Here is an 11,580-nt window from a genome sequence, read left to right as displayed (position 1 = left end):
ATCCTTGATCAATTCTGTGAAGTGGGTGGAATTCTTCACGTATGATGTTGACTTTCCTGCTAATGGACTGATTATATCCACCAAGAAGCGGCTCAGTGGATGGCATGCTGAACCTCTACAGCTCACTATAGGTCTTAGTGGAATACCTTCCTTGTGAATCTTAGGGAGACCGTACATGTGTGGTAGTTTACTGTAGTGTTGAGTCAGCTGTCTGTACTTCATTGGTGTGAAGTGATCCTTGTTCTTGATCAAGATCTGTGACAACTTCCTCTCTGTTTTCAGAGTTGGGTCTTTTTTTACTCTACTGTAGCTACCATCACTTATAAGACTTGCCAATTTTTCGGAGTAGTCAGACTTGTTCATCACCACTGTAGCATTTCCCTTGTCCGCTGGGAGAAGTATGATGGAATTGTCTCCTTGTAGAAAAGTTCGCTATCAAAAAGCGACCTGATTAATAATAGTAATAATAATAATAATAATAATATAATAATAGTAACATCGTTAGGAATGAGAACCCAGGTTCGAAATTTCCCCAAGGCACCTGACGAAGGCTGGAGGGTATATCAGCCGAAACGTTGTGTTAACAACAAACAAGATGAGGACAAATATCCGTCAAATGTAAATAATATATATATATATATGTATATATATATATATATATATATATATATATATATATATATATATATATATATGTAGGTATGTATATTTGTGTGTGTGTGTGTGTGTGTGCATACTTGCATGTGTGTATGCATGCTTGCATCTGTATGCATGTACTTGCATGTGTGTGTGTATCAATGTATCATTGCCTTCATACAAATTTTTATGTTTACAAGAAATGTAAGTTCAAGTTGCACAAAACACCCTTCGACTTTTCCAATCCAAAGATTTTTTTCACCCAATATTTATACGCAGTTAAGGCAATGAGCCAGCAGAATCATTAACATGTTGGACATAATGTCTAGCAGCATTTTGTTTGTCTTTACATTCTGGGTTCAACTGATAATATAGTTGATAATTTTTTTTTTCTACTCTAGGCACAGACGATTAGATTGATCCCAGTATGCAACTGGTACTTAATTTATTGACCTCAAAAGGATGAAAGGTGAAGTTAACTCTGGCGGCGTTTGAACTCAGAACATGAAGACAGACGAACTAACAACAGCAACAATAATAATGAGCTTGCTGTATACAGTTCTTGGGCGGACTAAAACTTGTTGGAAAAGATGAAAAGAAATGGACAGAAAGCTGACATATTAGTCAATTAAAGAAAAACAACAATGAAAGCTAGAAACACATGTACAGTACACTGAATAAAATGGAAAAAGACAGAAAGTAGACAGTAGCAGAGCCATAAAGAGGAAAGGAGGTGGTGTGTGGGAACATCAGGAGTTGTGTTGGTGAGTTTTGGGAAGCATGGAATTTTTGAAGAGTGCAATATCTTGAAAGCTAACAACTGGTAGTTAATTCCTTGCTTTGATAATTCTGAGCATGAAAATATGTTCCCAAAAGTCATGGGTGCTGAGCAGTTTATAGATTTTATAAGCATGTCCATGAGTAGTAGAGATATTGAATTAGAAAGGGTGACCAAAGTTTATTGTTGGAAAGATGGTGGATAATTATGTGGCTTCTAACAAGTCAGCTTCTAGACATCGAAGCACTAGCATGTCGATACCCAGAGTAGCAATACATTCAAGAAATGGTAAGTAACTGACAGATGGTAATTTATCTGGTTGCATGTCTTTGGACAGCTTCCAGCAGATCAATATTCTGGACAAGATGGACGTTCCAAACTAATGATACAAATTCTAAGTGTAGATGTACCATAGCCATATACAGCTTTTGCCGAAGTTGTTGATAATATTTGTACATTAGTAAGATGGTGAGCTGACAGAATCATTAGTACATTGGACAAAATGCTTAGCTGTCTTGTTTTTACATTCTGGGTTCAAATTCTACTGGAGTCAACTTTACCTTTCATCTTTTTGGAGTTGATAAAATAAATATCGGTTGAGCACTGGGCTTGATGTAAATTGCTGGACTTGTGCCAAAATTTGAAACCAATATTTGTATATCAGTAGCATGTTATATACAATGCTGGTACTCATAATGTCAGTGTGTGTTGGGTAGTTACTACTGAAGAAGTTGATAATGCTGGTATAATCAGTGCCATGCTGAAACTCTGGCTCTCTCAACTAAATATGATGGTTAATAATGTGAGCACACCAGTGGTGTATTGTAGCTACTACTGTGGTAGTAGGTGTTAGCATAGATGTTAATTACGTTGCTATATGATTTGCATGTTGCAGCTAATATTGCGTTTGTAAGTAGCAGTGTAACAGTTGATAATGTTATAGTCAGAGGCTCTGTCTATAGTGATTAATAATGTTGATATATCATTCATATGTTGTAGTAATTATTATGTTAATACTTACTACCATAGTGATTGATAATACTGGTATATTGGTAGTATATTGTAGCTATTAGTATGTTTGTAACTATTACTGTTGTGAATGATAATATAAGCATACAAGTAGTATGTATAAGTTACTGAGTTAGCACTGACTACCTACCATTGTAGCAGCTGGTAATGTTGATGTACCAGTGGCAGTGGCGGCTCTTAGATAAAATTAGTTGGGGTGCTGCTTCAGAAAACTTTTAGCTGCTGTTTTAATATTGTGTAAAAGGAAACAAACATATAAAAAGAAAATCTATACATAAACTTGATTGGTTCACGTTTTAGCAACTGCTGGGTTGTGTTTAATTTGTTCACTGAACACTGCCACAAATTCTCCCTTGTTTTTCAAAAATCCCCCCTAAATCACAAAATAAGGTGGGGAAATCTGCCCTATTTTTCAAATTCCGGGAGCAACACTGTAGCTGGAAACAGGATAATAATCTAATTCTACACTTTATCACATTCAACAATATAAACATGTTTTTAAGCACAACACATGTGGAGTCAAAACGAAACACTACTTTTCACCAGCACACCAGGGTCAGCACTGTGTGAACCACAGTGCTCTCTCTCCCTAGCATGCAGTTTCCTATCTCGGACATGTGAGCATGCACACAACAGCCAAACACTACATCGCTGGAACTGTGAAGCACACAGTTCTATACAAGTATTTTTGTATTTTTTTCATAAAACTAGAGGATGGCTACTGACATTAAGCTTAAGGATTATATAATGTACAAGTATAAAGAAAGAATTAAAGAAAAAAGGACTCATTATATTGAATGTTATCAATAATACTGAGTGGAAATAGAGGGTGTTGCAGTTCCACAGTGTCTATACACGAGCCGCCACTGACCAGTGGTATGTTGTAGCCACTATGATAGTACCTACCACTGCAGAGGATGATAATATTGATACATCAGTGGTATGTTATAACTTCTGAGTAAGTATCTATCATGGTAGCAGTTGATAATGTTGATTTTTCAGTGATATTGTATTGCTATAGTGTAACTGCTACCATAGTGGTCGGTCGATTATTAATATAACAAACATTTCTGATGATGTATCAATTCTGATGACGTATCAATTACTGTTGTTCGAGTTACCACAAATATTGATAATTCAAAATATTAGTGTTTGGTTTGGCAGTTTATATTTTATTAACTACAAGATTTTTGTTAATAATGGTGATATATTTTGAATTTATGTTGTTACAGCTGTGGTATAATATAGCCGTAATGTTGATTATATTGATAATGTATAAACAGTACATTGTATCATGTAATGTATATAGTGTGACTGATAATGTTGGGATTGGCAGTAGTGTGTTGGGGCTATGTTGTGTATCCACAGCAAATGATAATGCTTTTGTTTTATATTTTCAGGTCATTTCTGATTGAGGAGACCTATGATCAGAGACATTCCAGCTTTGACCATCATATCACAACTTCTTATTTTAGGAGTACTTTGGATTGCCTTACCTAATGTGTTCTTTCCTATGTGAGATAGTAGGGTGTGATATGTAGAATATTTAGCTGCTATGTCTAGCAAATTGAACGACCATTGTCAGCTCAAAAATGTTGCCGTAACAATGGTATGCTTACAAGACCTGTTTCACTCACTATGCATTAATAATGCCTTAGCTGTATGTTGTTGTTTTTTCTAATTTCTCAGTTACTACTACTGATAAGGTTGCTGATGCAGTTGTTGTTGCACTTGATGTTGTTGTTGTTGTTGCCGCTGCTGCTGTTGCTCCTGCTGCCACACCATTTCCTTCCTACAAGGGTTTTGCCCTTTGGCAGTTTTCGCACTCAATACTGTACAGTAACATTTCACAGAAAGCACTTATCAAATATACATTATTATCTAGCACCAGCAATAGGGAACAGTATTTCTCTTTATGACATCAGTTTTAGCTGAAAGAAAGGATACTTATGTTGCAAAAATGTTGGTCTTCCTTTCTATTCTCTGTTACTAAGGTGAGTACGACACAAAAAGAAAAAAAAACAAACAAAAAAAGTAGGGGGCCAAATATCCAGAGTGTTTGGTGAAAACATTTTCAATGCTTACTTAACTCTTTAGCATTCAAACAAGCCACACCTGGCTCAAATATTCTATCTGTTTTATGTTAAAACTGGCCACATCTGGCCTTTCATACCTATCCTAAAATATCATTCTAAAAATATACAAATACAACATTGAAATCTTGAAGATATGAGACAATGCATCAGTAATTCAAAACAACATGAATAAATAAGCTTTACATTTGATAAAAAAATCTGAATGCTAAAGAGTTAAGCCCTTTGTTCCCTATGGAGTATAACTTACTTACTAGCACTAGTGGGAACATTCACCTGGGGTGGGTTGAGCCAGCTCTAACCAACGAGTTCACCATGTCCCTCATAAATGCTGACCACTAGCAGAGTTGTCATTCTCTGTTGAGTTGCAGAGTTCATGTTCTGAATTTCAGTGTGAATACAAGTTCACAAGTAGTCCCCAGTCACATGCATACACATTTTGGGCTATCATGATCTATAGCAGCTCATCTTGCTGTCACCTGTCGACCATCACAGAGGATTCACTGACCAAATCTCCACTGATTATCGGAGCAGACACAGCCTGGGTTTGAAGAGACATGAGTTTGAAGAGACATGGGTTTGAAGAGACATGCTTTGATAAAAGCTAAGGGATGCCTCACTCCCAGTAGTCTTCCAGCATTCCGGATACTAATTCAGGATTTCAGAGGGCCTATGCTACTATGAAGTATAAGGCCATCAATGACTTCTCTCTTCTATTCTCAACCCTGGGCTATCTTTTCTGCTTCTCTCCAGTTGGATCCCTGCTTTTTCAGCTCTGCTACAGTATCTTGTCTTTCCCAAAGAAAGGCCTTCTTCTTCCAGGTCTTGATGGTTTTGAATTATAGTCAATGACTTTGTTTTTTTTTATGTAGAGGTGTTGGTCCTACACAAACCCATTTTTACCTCTGAGAAGAGGAAGTCCATATTAGTCTTGCTTCTATCCTTTGACCTGTCCAGCATTGGCGGCCCTACTGGGAACTTCGGTGCTTCAGTAGCATGGCTCTCAGAGTCATTGAGGCACACAAGCCACCACATTGCAACAAGGATTATACCTAGTAGTTGATGTTTAATATGTGGAGCTTCAAAACTCTAAGTCAATGACTAATCTTGTTTCAATTATTGGATACATTTTAGTGAGATGATGACCTCATTACCATAAAGGTTGAAGGACTGATAAGAGACTCCAGAACTTCCTACAATGACCTCCAGGGATTGGGACACTCTTGGTTGGAAATTTTTGTTTAAACCAGTTGAAGGGGTTTTATCTTGCAAGGTACTTGGTGACATTGTTACTGTTGCTGTCAGATAAAACACACCAATGCAGGTACCAAGTAAAAAAGTACCAGTGCTGGTACCATGTAAAAGGCACTGGTGCTGGTGCCACACAAAAAGTACTGGTGGTGGTGCCACGTAAAAAGCACTGATGCTAGTGCCATGTAAAAGGCACTGATGATGGTCCCACTAAAAAGCACTGGAGCTGATGTCATGTAAAAAGCACCCAGTACACTCTGTAAAGTGGTTGGCATTAGGAGAAGCATCCAGCCATAGAAACCATGCCAAACAGATTATGGAACTTGATGCAGCTCCTAACCTTGCCAGTATGGAAAATGGACATTAGATGATGATAATGGTGATGATGACGCTATACTTGAATTTGGAACTGAAAACTGTTACACACACATACACGTGTACAAGCCCTTGATAATCACTAAGATCTAAACTTAGAGAACAGTATTTGAAATCAGAATGTACAGAACTGTAAATGCATACAATAGACATTTTGTCTAAATCTAACATTTCTTCTAACAACTCACCACTCCGGTTGATCCTAGTATTTCAACATGGAAGGATAAATGTTAGGCTGTCTTACCAACATTATAGGGCTCTGGATAAATCAATGCATTGGACCCTATACTCTGTTTTTTTTTTTGTTTTGGATAGCCAGCCTTTTGCATGTTGTGTCATATTATGTTCATCTTGCTCATTCTACATGTATATTCTCATGCATGAACATCTTTTTATGGATAGTATGGCATAACAGACCATTTTTAACCCTTTCGCATTCAAATTATTCTGTCAAATGTAATGTTTGTTTATTTATATTGTTCTGAATTAATCATGCATTGTTTTGTAACCTTGGGAGTTCAATGATGTGATTGTTTATTTTTAGAATGATGTAGGGTAGGTGTGAGAGGCTGGATCTGGTCAGTTTGAACATAAAAAAAAAACTGGTAGAATATTTTGACCTGATAACTTAGATAGGTTTCAGCCAGTATAGGCCCAGGCCATGTCTAACTTAATAGCACCACCTGGTGAAGTCTTTTAGATTGTGATTCACACATCAGTCATATATGGGACACCATGGCCAACTCTAGCAAAGAGCTATTATTATTGGAGACATATCTGGGTGTAAGAAGTTGGTCCGGGATTTTATGGAGAAATTTGTCCTGAGAACTTTTGAATTTTATGAGATCTGTTTCTGTTTTGACGTATTTTGGTATAATATTATAATATTAAAGAGAGCTGGACTGGCTGAGGTAAAGTAGTTTTGATGTAATGTTGTTATGTCTTGAGATGCTAAAGGGTTAGATATTTTCCTGGGGCACAATCTAGTTATTATAAGCAGCTTTCAGCAACTAATCAACAATTTATTCCAGAAACATTGACACACTCAACGCCCAAGTAACAGCAGTAAGCTATAAGGTAGTGAACTGGCAGAATTGTTAGCTTACCGTACAAAGTGCTGTTAAGCATTTCATCCATCTTTATATTCTGAATTCAAATTCTGCCAAAGTCAGCTTTACCTTTCATCTTTCAGAGTTGATGAAATAAGTACCAGTTGTGCACTTGGGTTAGATGTAATCAACTAGCCCCTTCCTGACAAAAATTTCAGGCTTTGTGCCTATAGAAGAAAGGATTGACAGCAAGCTACAGAATACATAGATCAGAATTTGGGCCCTTAGATGTGCGAGACCCTAGACCCATAAGGCCCTTAGGCGGCTACCCAGTATGCTCACACTTTAAGATGATACTGGATAAACGGCAAAGTCAACTTCGATGGGATCTGAACTCAGAACGTAGAAGAATGTAGGTGTTTATACGGCCAGGTGTATAAACTGATGCTTTGCTGCTTCTGTGTTAAATCAAGATGGAGGTTTATCTTATTCAGCACGTGTAAGTGTATGTGTTATAGTAGGGAGAGCAGATGTGAGTGAGACATGGAAAATAACAAAGTAACGAACTGATCAAGGCAACGTTGGCAGTCACGTGTTAAGTGAATAGCAGCAGAAAGAAGAAAGTAAAGAAATAAATAAAACTGATTGATTATTTTTACCGGCTTTATTGGGAGTGGTGGTAGTGAGGGGGAGGATGGAGGAGAAGGGTGAGGGAGGGGTATTATTCGTGTGAGAATGAGAATCTAGTCTTACACACACATATACACACACACATGCATACACACATGTAGTGACTACCCAGAATGAAAAGATACGGATACACACACATATGCATATATGTCTCTGTGTGTGCATATATATATATATATATTATATATATAAAATGAATAGGTCTATGTGTCCAAGTTCAACAAAAAGAGTACTCCATCTAACGAGAGTAGATATTGTCTTTTATATTGTTTTATATATATATATATATATATATATACACGACAGAGAGGTGGGAAACAGACTATATCACACAACGTAGCTAACTGTATGAAAGCAATGTTGACAATATTAGTAGTCAGAACACTAAGTCTAAATGACTGTTGTTGTTTGTAGTGGTGGTAATGGTGATGGTGACGATAATAATGGTGGTATTGGCAGTGATGGTGGTGGCAACGGTGACATGGTAGTAGTAGTGGTGGTAGTAGTAGTAGTCGTAGTAGTGATGTTGACGTTGGTGGTTTTGGAGATGGTGGTCGCGGTGTTGATAGTGGCAGTGTTTTATTTTATGTTGTTGCTGCTGACTGTGGAAATGGTGATAATAGCAGAGATGGTGTTGGTGATGAAGGAGGAGGTGGTGGTGGTGGTGATGGTGAATATTGTACTGATGGTGATGGTGGTGGTGGTAGTGGTAAGGGGTTGCAGTAGTGGTGGTGATGCTGCTTCTATGATGATCATGATGATGAGGGTGAATCTTATGGTGGTGGTGGTGATGGTAAAGAAGGTGACGCTGGTGGTTATATTGGCGGTGATTGTGGTAAGGTACTTGTTGCAACAATGACTTCATTGTTGTTGCCAGTCCTAATTCAAAATCCTTATGATCAAAGGCATTCCAGCCATGACCATATCACCTTAATATTTCTGACAATAAACTAAGGCAGCAAGCTGGCAGAGTCATTAGCATGCCGGACAAAATGCTGTTAAGCATTTAATCCGTCTTTATATTCTGAATTCGAAAACCACCAACATCAACTTTGCCTTCCATCCTTTGGGGGTGGGGTGATAAAATAAGTACCCAGGGGTGAACCCAAGGATGGGGAGGGGGCCTGATGGGCACATGCCCCACCCTCCTCAATAAAAGAAGTTCATCCTTCTAAATAATATTATTACGCTCTTTTCTCCTGGAATTGTATTCCTTTCTGACCACTAGCGTAGCTAGAGTGTGTGTTGCCTGGGGCGACCCTTCTATTTGCCACTCCTGGACCCTCACAAAAAAAAAAACGTATTGCCTAGTACAGGATGAAAAGTGTCAGCTGGGGCAGACCACCCCTACCGCCTGCCCCTAGCTACGCTAGTGCTTCTGACCTTGTGCCCTCCCTAGTAGTGATTCATGTAAAAGTAGTGATTCATGTAAAAAGTGGGACAATAATGGGGTAGCAATTCATGTAAAACATGGGGTGATAATGGGGTAGTGATTCATGTAAAAAGTAGTTGATAATGGTGTAGTGATTTATGTAAGAAGTGAAGCGATAATGGGGAAACAATTCATGTAAAAAGTGGGATAATAATGGGGTAGCGACTCATGTAAAAACAACAAAATAATGATTTCATTAGGTTAAGTTCTATTTGTGAAATACAGCTGCTTTGAATTTGTTTCAGGAAGAGATCTATGTTTGTGATGGTTAGTTAAGGTGTGGGCGCTAGGAATGTAGCCTGGGTGTCCAGAGGCAGCAGCCAGAAAAAGTTTAGGAACCACTGGCATATTACCTTGGACAAGTGTCTTCTTTTATCACTTTGGGCTGACCAAGGCCTTGTGAGTGGATTTGATAAATGGAAACTGAAAGAAGCCCATCATATATATTATGGTTATATGCCTCCAGTAATTCGAGTTTGACAAGTCACCTATACAGCTGAATGCTTTATAGGTGCAAAACCAATGATCACTCTCTGACTGGCCATGACAAACAACCTTCATCATCATCATCAACATCATCATTTAACGTCTGCTTTCCATGCTGGCATGGGTTGGACGGTTTGACTGAGGACTGCTGGCTGCACCAGGCTCCAATCTGATCTGGCAAGGTGTCTACAGCTGGATGCCCTTCCTAACGCCAACCACTCCAAGAGTGTAGTGGGTGCTTTTTAAGTTCCACTGGCACAAGAGCCAGTCAGGCAGCACTGGCATCGGCCATGGAGCCAGCCGGTGGGGGGGGGGCATCGACCACGTTTGGATGTTGCTTTCTACATGCCACCGGCATGGAGAGCCAGTCGGGTGGCACTGGCAATGATCCATGCATGAATGGTGCTTATTGCATGCCACCAGCTAACAAGTCTTCCATATTTTACGATTTTTGTAAGTTTGCCCAACAAGATTTTTGTTTCTTTTTTGTTGAGGTATTTAATTTTCCATGTGAATTAGTTTAAACTCTCCATGTGAATGTTGTTTTTTTTTCACTCTGCATAAATTTGTTTTTCCTTGTTGCCATTGTTATAAAGCAGTCTTTTACCACTGTTGTATCTGTCTTTTGATGACAGTTGGCGGATCACCGTATAACTATTCGGCAATTAGTCCAACAAGTGAAGATAAGTGTAGGGTCTGTTGAAAAAAATCATTCACGACCGTTTGCACATGGAGAAGTTGTCTGCATGATGGACTCTCCAGATACTCACACCTTTTCAGAAGCAGGAACAAGTCAGTTGTCCCCAGAAAACAAGGACTTTTTTGGCAGACTTATCCCACAGGATGAAACATGGGTCCATCACTACGATCCTGAGACTAAAGTCCAGTCAAAGCAATGGAAGTATGATAACTCACCACCTTCAGAGAAGACTTGTGTCCAACCCTCAGCAGGCAAGGTGATGCTCACAGTATTTTGGGACCAGCACGATGTAGTGATGATGAATTTTCTGGTAAAGGGCACCATAATAGGACATATTATGCTTCTGTAGCAGTAAAGGTGTAGCAAAAGATGTTGAGGTAACAGATGAAATAGGTATGTGGACGACGTCAAAGTAAAACAATGGAAAAACATTGGAGTGTAGTTTAAATAATTTATTTAAACGACACTTGCATTTACTTGTTGTATACACCAAAAATCTCACTACAGTTCATTACCAACTTTACTTCAAGCTGGCCAAGAAGAAATTAAAAGGGTAAATACTGTGTCAATATGATGAGGTAGAACCGGACATGTTTTGTGTCTGTCTGTGCATTGGTCATTTGGTGGTGTCTGTTTATGTTCTGTGACTGCTTCTGTGTTGGGTCGTTCATGTTGAATGTCTGGATCTGTGTTGCCTACTTAACTGGCTAAGTTACTTTGCTGGCCGTCTTGCCTCTGGCTATTTCTCTCTCTCACAACATCTTTTGCTACACCTTTTCCACTACATTTGGTGACCCTGACGTGATAATTGTAGCGGGCTAGATGTGATGTGCCATATCAGTTCGATGTGATGTAGCCCACTACTGAATGTAACATGTAGATGCAACGCTTGAAAATTCTCACGTCGGAATACCACCAGTAAACATCAAAGAATCAACACCAAGAAGGAAGAAATATTATTTACATATGTTTATTCGTTTAGGGATGATGATGATGATGATGATGATGATGATGATGATGATGATGATGATGATGATGATGATGATGATGATGATGATGAT

At 38.6% G+C, this 11,580-nt stretch overlaps 1 long non-coding RNA gene across 1 annotated transcript in view; it reads right to left on the bottom strand.

The window, feature by feature from the left end:
* The window catches only part of LOC128247280 (uncharacterized), a 12,737-nt gene extending 4,912 nt beyond the window's left edge, over positions 1 to 7,825 (bottom strand). Inside the window, exon 1 of the long non-coding RNA XR_008263637.1 lies at positions 7,269 to 7,825. This is a non-coding gene — a long non-coding RNA (uncharacterized LOC128247280). The remainder of the gene's footprint in view (positions 1 to 7,268) is intronic.
* Positions 7,826 to 11,580: the final 3,755 nt, after the last annotated feature.

This window comes from Octopus bimaculoides, chromosome 3, assembly GCF_001194135.2.
Source record: "Octopus bimaculoides isolate UCB-OBI-ISO-001 chromosome 3, ASM119413v2, whole genome shotgun sequence".
NCBI classification, from domain to species: Eukaryota; Metazoa; Mollusca; class Cephalopoda; order Octopoda; family Octopodidae; genus Octopus; species Octopus bimaculoides.
Note: the sequence above shows the minus strand (reverse complement) of the source record. Positions and strands in the feature narration are given on the sequence as shown.